The sequence below is a fragment of the Grammomys surdaster genome, unplaced genomic scaffold (assembly GCF_004785775.1).
Source record: "Grammomys surdaster isolate TR1022 unplaced genomic scaffold, NIH_TR_1.0 373, whole genome shotgun sequence".
Lineage (NCBI taxonomy): Eukaryota > Metazoa > Chordata > Mammalia > Rodentia > Muridae > Grammomys > Grammomys surdaster.
The window spans coordinates 7,652,342-7,661,008 of record NW_021604792.1 but is presented as its reverse complement, the minus strand read 5'-3'; the positions used below and the strand labels follow the sequence as shown (position 1 = coordinate 7,661,008).

The following is an 8,667-nucleotide window of genomic DNA, read 5'->3' as shown; positions in this document are numbered from 1 at the left end:
AAGAAAGAAAGAAAGAAAGAAAGAAAGAAAGAAAGAAAGAAAGAAAGGAAGGAAGAAAGAAGAGAGAGAGAGAGAGAAAGAGAGAGGGAGGGAGGGAGGGAGGAAGGAAGGAAGGAAGGAAGGAAGGAAGGAAGGAAGGAAGGAAGGAAGGAAGGAAGGGAGACAGAGGGAAAGAGGGAGGGAAGAAGGGAGAGAGAGAGAGAGAGAGAGGGAGAGGGAGAGGGAGAGGGAGAGGGAGGGAGAGAGAGAGAGAGAGAGAGAGAGAGAGAGAGAGAGAGAGAGAGAGAGAGAGAAACTCAATGAATTTATTTCTAATGATATATCTGGCTGGACTCATAGGTCAGTGCCTAGATAATTCTCCATTAGAGTCTTTCTCCACAAGGTGATGAGAGCAGATGCAAAGCCCAACAGACGAACATTAGCTGGAGCTCTGGTAGCCCCTCAAAAATTGGAGAAGGATTTTAGGTTATAGGGAGATCAAGGATATCTGGAGATCCAGGCCCCCAGAATCAACTTATCATGACTCATAGATGCTCACATACACTAAAACTGCAATCTGGAGCCTGCATGAGTATTAGCTAGGCCCACAACACAAAAGGTGGGTTGTTTAGAGTGGAATGCTCCCTAGACTCCAAATAATGGGAGTAGGTGTGCTACTGATTCAGTTCCCTGCTCATGGGACCCTTTTCCTCCTACTAGATTGCCTAGGCCAGCCTTGATATCAGTGTTTATGACTAGATTTATTCCATCCTGTTGTACTTTTTCTCTTGATATCACTTCATAGCCTGCTTTTTACTAAAGGAAAACAGAGGAGCCGTGTATCCTATGGAAAATGGAGGTAGGAGAAAGTGGATGAGGACAGAAGGACACCCTTTAGTTCAGATATTATATGAGATAACTATAAGGAAAAGAAAAATTTTGAAGATTTTCTGCATCTACATAGTAAGCTTAAGGCTAGTCTGGGCTCCATGAAACCCTATCTCAAATGCAACTAATAAAAGTCATATCATTACAAAAATAAATATCAGCCAATACCACACAGGATATCAGCAGAAGATAAAATGTAAGAAATCCTTTAGAAAAAAATGGTCACGAGTTTTGCTCTCATTTATGTGTGAATTACAAATAAAGAGAGAGGGATGAAGAATCTTAGCAATTAAGAGATGCTAACTAAGTTTAATTGATCTGGATAAACTTAAAGTGAGACTTTTATAACTGTTTATGGGTATTCTAAAGCATTAGAAGTTGAACAGAAAATCACATTTGTAAAGAAAATTTAACTTCTATCACACATGGAAAGATGTGCACATCATTGTTGGTGGCTAACAGGCAATAGTTTTCTAAACGTTTAGTAAGTTTATTTTTTGATACTGTGAAGGATTCAATATGTCACTCTACGTCTACTGCATCATTTTTGGGACACAAATAGAAAACAATTCTAACTCCAATTATATGCTCAAAAAGCAATTACTAATAATTTTATGGCTATAAAAATGTGACAGCAATTTACATAGTGACACCCTTTAAATTCTTTTATCTGTGCAAATCATTTGAAAAGTGTTCCTTCAGCAATATCATACAAGTAACATTATTCAGTAATGTTGTTAGCGTACTTCGTCCACTAGAAATGACATACCGTATACTTCTGCGATAATGTATAACGTTGAGCTAATATCTAAAAGAGAAATGAGATGCTTAAGACGTCCTTCTGTGTCACATATAAGATCAGTGGAGCTGCTAAGCTACCACTCCTTTCCTCGTCTTATTTAGGGGAATTTCTTGTACTCTCTAGCACATACTGCAGAGAAAGTCCACAAGCTCCTCCAAGATACATGTAGTCCTACTCTGCTGTTCCTGAGCTCAACTCGTAGAACAGATGAAGGTATGAGAATTTGAATATGAATGTTTGTTTCTGTGATTGTGGCATTGAAGACCATACTGCTGAGAGCAAAGCAGATTTGAAGTGAAGCAACGGAGGAATATCTGGCTTTTGAGTTCACAAGTCAAGAGTAAGATAAGTTAGGTCCTCACTATTCATCAGGAATTTTTGCTATTGATATACATTTGAAACTATGTAAAAAAGGAACAAAACAGCCAGGGTAAAAGAATCATTCCTACAGAGATTCTGCTATGCTGTCAGGTTTCATGGGAAAAGGGAAGACTAATAAATGAAAACCAACTGCATAAATATCTTTATGAACAATGCACACTGTAGTTCCAACTAGGCAGGTTCTAAGCAGGATGCAGGGCAGATAAAAGGGATAAACACCTATCATACTTCCATCAGAGGCAGAGTTTCACATAAGGAATGTAACTTTCTTTAAAGGGAGAAATATACCAGGATCCATTGTACAGAGTTCCCATATTCACTATTTTATTTCAGGATGAAAGACGTCATATATGCACTTATACCTAAATATCATATTCTTAGATTAAAATAAATCTAAGAATTGAAGAGATGTCAACTATAATTAATTGATCTGGATGGACTAAAAGCAGGCCTTGTATGATTGTTTCAGAGTATTCTAATGCATTAGTAGTTGTGGAGAAATTTCCTTTTGTAAAGAGAAATTAACTTCTATCACATATTGCATAGAGCAGAATTGAGATTTGAAGTGTCATCCTGTCTGTTTGGGTAACTTTGGATGATAGTCTATTATTAAATATTAGAATACTACTCCAGCTTGTTTCTTGGGTCATTTTTCTTGGAAAACTTGTTGCCATTTCTTTTTCTGAGGTAATGTCTATGTTTATTGCTAATGTGTGTATCTTATATAAAGCACAATTAAGTATCTTTTTTCACATTCATTCTGTTAGCCTACATCTTTTTATTGGGAAATTCAGTCCATTCAGTTTGAGAGAGATAAATAACTGGAGATTTTTATTTCAATGTTTGTAGAGTTAATGTGTGTGTTTCTAGGGAGAGCTCTTCTCTTGTATTTGTAGGTACATAACTTATTTCCTTGGATGTAGATCTACTCTTTGGTTTGAGAAGGTAAGAATGAAACTGATCAGTCTGATTTTAATATACCAACAGCTGGATCAAGACTCCTAGAGTCTGGCCCTGATCATGTTTTAAACCTTAATTAAACATAGTGTAACTTCTGAAAAAAATATTCAGATAATAATTAACTCAATCCCAACTACATAATAATTTTAAGACATTCTTACACTGAGATACATTACAAGGTATAACTGTATTCTTCCATACAAATGGGTACTTTTGACTCTGAGACAATGCCTAAAAATTAAGGTCATGTGATTTTAACTGAGATAATCATAGTTCCTGTGGATGTCAGGAGTGTCCTAACATAAATAAGTATATGTGTAACTTAGGCTGTTGGAAAATACAAGTGATACCACTCTTAAGGGTAGGTTTTCTAGCCTAAATGGAGTGCTTGAGATTAAGGAGAAAGGAACTGGGATAAATGAAAATATAAATTTGTGGGGATTTGCCTGAATAATCAGACAAAAAGTTTGAAACACTACATTATTCATAGTATTCCAGGATGAGCAGCTATATATCTCAGTCCATTGAAGAAGTAAACAATGTGTTTTACTTTCCTATATATTCTAATTCACATCTAAATATTTTTGGCTTTCTACATTGCTCTCTCTCGCTCGCTCTCTCTCTTTATGTGTATGTGTGTACATATGTTTCTGTATGTGACTATTTGGTCCTGTTCCTACTACAGTGTATAGGTAGAGGTTGGAGGAAAACTAGCTAGGATCATTCTCCCCTTCAACCATGAGGGCCAGGTAACAACTTGAGGTTTGTCTAAACAGACAAAACTATATAAGGAAAAAGAACTAAAACTATTTCTTTTCTATTTGCACATCTCTTATCAATTCAGATAACTCATTGAGCAGTCTCTCTTGACTCTGCAGCCCTGCGGGTACTCTCAAGTGTTCATGTGGCAAAGAACCCACTTCACACTCTCTGCTAGTTGGAGATGGAGTGAGCAAAGTACTCTTAGCTTCTGTTCTCTATTAGCTGTTATGAAGACAGGTTCTCAGACCAATTCTTTATTAATATTGGGTCCAGTGCTTGGTGAGCACAGCTGGGACCACACTGGATTTCTGACTCCCAGTTCTTTACTTTTATAGTTTGGATTTTGGGCAGGAAAAAAGGTGGAAACATTAGATTCAAAACCTGGAACAGAAAATATAACATAAGAAACATGTAGGCTCACATAAAATGTTGCCAAGGAATATTGTGTTTGCTGTCTAGTTCACTAGTCAGATTAAGGACATGTTATTAAATAATTGCAAAATAAGATATAGTTGACAGTGCCTTTCCATAAATCATTGGTATTAACTTTACAACTAATCACTGCATTATAGTTTTGTTTTACCTATGTAACTAGTGGAAACTCATGGGGTGTTGTTGTTGTTGTTGTTGTTGTTGTTTTTACCTTCAGTTGCATATGTTATCCAACTGAAATTTCTTTTCCTCATGAAAACATAGGATTACTTTCCTCACATTTGGGGGGAAAGTATGAAGCTGGAAGTTGAGTCATGTAGAAATACATGTATGCTTCCTTGAAATCTCTTAGTACTAATTATAAATGGATAAAATTATCTAGCCTCAAATAACAGTAAAATTGTAAAAGCATTTAATATTGTTTTAATCAAGATGAGTTTCTTATCATTCAATGTTTGAACATGAGAAGCCAAATGAATGTTTAGTTACAGGATGATGTCAAGTGTGACATAAGAGTGAAATTATAAAGAAAGGGAAAGATGCGTAATAGCACAAAAATGTAAATCTTCATAGAAGAAAGATCTCCAACATATACCGAAGTGCAAACTCAACAAAAAAAAAAGAAATTGGTAGTGAAATTAGACCTAGAAATTCTTTGCAACAGGGCCAATATTTTATAAGAGGAGAGGCATACAAGTCTAATGATAGTTCTATACAGAACAAATCTTCTTTTCTTATGTAAAGCTACAAAGGAAATAAGTGACCAGTAATGAGGGAGGGAGAGAGGAAGGAAAGATAAAGAAAGAATAAGAAAGAAGTGCATGCTAGGCTTAGTGGTGCATGCCCTAAATCATAATACTCTTTATGATCACAGTTTTCTCTCTATCTAATGACTTCCGGGTCAAACAGGACTATGTAGCGAGATCTTCATTCATACAGCCTCAAAAACACCAGCAGCAGCAATAACAAACAAAAGCAAAATGAGATACCACAGGGAGGATTCACTTTAGTCCTATGAAGATGTGAAACTAGTTACAGGAACTGATTGCATTAGACTTTCTGTTCATTTGTGTAGTTGTGGGAATTGGTCCTTTTGTTCTGAAATCTCTGAATTATGCCATATCTGATTTTTGGAGCTTGGAAAATGGTGAAAATGTCCTCTTATGATGGACGGTTATAATATATTTTGTTCACATTTCCTCATCTATACATATCCATCTCTAATAAGAATAAAATTTCGCAGTGAAACTTAATTGTGTGGTTGCTTTCAATTCTTACACAAATTATTTCTTATCAGGGCTTAATTTGTTGTGCCTTTTGAAGACATCCCTCTGCTCATGTCCACAATTATGCTTGGGCCAATCACACAAAAGTGCTGTTTTCAAATGATCAGAAGATGCCCCTCATGTATACCATCATTTAATAATGCAGACAAGTAGTAAGAAGACAGACTCAATCTCTCAAAAGAAAACTTATAAAAACAACTGTGCTATTAAACTTGGTAGAATTGTATGCAAAAATCCAGAATCCAATAAAATTTGGGCACAGATTTCAACAAGGCTGAATGGTAAGGAGTGGTCAAGGGAAAACATGGATCATCTTGGAAAAAGAAAATAAAATTGATTATGTAGTCTACCTGGGGGCAAGTGGGAATGATTGAAGTAAGGATAAGTTAGGGAAAGATGGATGAAGGGAGAAGAAAAGAAAACAAACACTGAGAATCTTAACAGATGTGAGGAAGAAACCTAGATCAAGGGAAACTTCATGGAATCTACAAGGATGACCCCAGTGAAGATTGCAAGTAGCAGGGGATACAAACCTTAAACTGGCCATTTTCTGTAGTTACTCAAACCCTCAAGTACAGAGAATGGAACCCTAAAATGTAGCCACAAAAATGTCAACCTAAAATTTGTCGTACATGCAAGGTATGCCAAAGTAAAAGTGACACAGATGTTGTGGACTGGCCGATCAATGACTAATCAAACAAAAATCCCATACCATTAGTGATAACCTGTGCCTAGCAATGCCTACTGGCCCAGCAACAAGATGCTAGGTAGCCTAAAGACCTATGATAGAAGAAAGTGATACTGACCAAAAAATGAAATAATGAAATGAGTTCTAATAATATTCTGCTATACTCAGAGACTGGGCCCTACCATTACTAGCCACTAGAGAAGCTTTAACCAGGAAAAGATTTGAGCAGATGCAGAGACCCACAACAAAACATTATTCTTGGATCACAGAATACTTCAGAAGATGCAAAAGGATTGAAGTAGGCAGAAGGCTCAAGGACACCACAAGAATATGGCCAACAGAATCAGCAAACCAGTGCTCATAATGACTCACAGACACTGATGCAATAATCTCAGACACAGCATTGGTCTGCACTAAGTCTTAAGTACGCATACTGAAGTTGTTTAACTTGTAGGTTTTGTGGGACTCCTAATAGTGTGATAGAAACATTTCCTGACTCTATTGCCTGCTGTGAGACCATTTCCTTCCTACTAGGTTACCGCATTCAGTCTTGATATGAGAAGTTAATCCGAGTCTCATTGTAACCTGCTGTTCCATGTTTGGTTGATATCAATCGAAGCTCTATACTTTTTTGCATAAAAATGGTAAGTAGTCACTCTGGAATACAATGAGTGTGGTTGGTTGGGAGTAGAAAACTGGAAGAAGACAGAGTGGAGCCTGTGGTCTGGATGCATTTTATAAGAAAAAAGTAAAGAAAATTAATAAAAGGAAGAAGTTATAGGTTGGCTATATTTAGACCTTGAGCTTAAGACCTGCCTGGAATCCATTGGGCCCTATTATAAGTGCAACTAATAAAAAAATAATAATGTCACCCTTTTTTTAGGGAAGTCGCACAGGCAGCAATGGTGGAAAGCCAACCCTAGCCAACATATACTACAAGTTAAGCAGTTTCCCACAGAAGTTGGTTAGGGCTTGGTCTTCAGAAGCCTATACTCCACGGGGGTTAAAACTGGTTTCCAGGGAATCACCGCCTATTATATTTGCCACACTGATCAAACTGACCTCCAATATGACAGCATATGATTATGCTGGAAAGAACAAAGTTTCAGAGCTTCAGAAGTGCTTCAAGAAGGCCGACGACTTGCCCATACTTCTGAAAGGAGGACTTACAGACAAAATGCTTTACCGGACCACAATGGCTCTGACAGTGGGAGGGACCTTTTACTGTACTGATTGCTCTCTACCTGGCCTCTCAGCCCCAAAACAAATGAATTTGCCTGTGGAGGACTGGTTCACTTTTTGGCAAAAATCCTTTAGATTCTCACATTTCATGTTCTTCCACTTGGATGGTCTACTTAACATTTTGCAAACAAAAAGATAAGAATACACTGTTTTGGTTTGTTTATGACATGCAGATGGACTGTCAGTTCTCAGAGCTTGATTGACACTTAAAACTATTGTTTAAGGAAATAACACCTAGTCATCACTGAGCTGTGCCTCTGCTCCTGATTTCCCTGGAGATTCTGGATGAAAGTTGCTCATAGCCAGCAGTTCTCAGGGCCTCCATGACACAGGCAGTGTCTAAGTAGGAAGCACAGAAGCCTTTTTGGTTGTAGGTGTGATTGAGGAAGACAAAAGCCAGAGGACAAGCAGGTGAAATGAGGGCTTGTTAGCCAGCTGGGAGATTGCTCGACCTTGTAGAAAAATGTTAATAGATATTACTTGCAACCTGCCTCTGATTATTGGGCAGTTTGTTTCAAAGCATTATTTGCCTCGACCAGACCTTAGGGAAAATATGTATTTGTTTCATCACGGGAAAGAATTCCTGTCAGTGTTGCACTTTAGACAGCTGTCCCAGGAATTCTCCTTTAATAATGCTATGGCTTTAAGTTATGATTTACTTGACTGTGGAGTAAATACAATTAAAAGGATAAAAAATTTCATCTGGCTGGAGAAATGGCTAAGTATTTAAGATCACTAACTGCTCTTCAAGAGATCCTGAGTTCAAATCCCAGAAACACATGCTATCTTACAAACCACCTGTAAAGAGATCTGATACCCTTTTCCAGTGTACTCATATATATAAAATAAATAAATCTTTTTTCTTTTTTTTTTTTTTTTGGTTTTTCGAGACAGGGTTTCTCTGTGTAGCCCTGGTTGTCCTGCAACTCACTCTGTAGACCACGCTGGCCTTGAACTCAAAAACCTGCCTACCTCTGCCTCCCAAGCACTGGGATTAAATGTGTGCACCACCACTGCCTGGCCCAAAATAAATAAATCTTAAAAAGTCATATTGTCACCAAAATAAATCAAACTATACCACTTCATAGCATCCGAATAAGCTTAGCTGAAGAAAGTCCTACAGGACAAATGGTTGGGACTTTTTCTCACTTTTAAATTCATTTATTGCAGGTAAGAGAGACATGAAGAGAGTCATAGTACTGTAGGAAGCCGCGCATGCGCTGGCTAAAGCCGCGTTTGCCTGACAT

The 8,667-nt window shown here is 37.4% G+C and overlaps 1 pseudogene; it reads left to right on the top strand.

Moving 5' to 3' along the window:
* Positions 1–7,449, top strand: part of LOC114632378 — a 7,961-nt pseudogene extending 512 nt beyond the window's left edge.
* Positions 7,450–8,667: the final 1,218 nt, after the last annotated feature.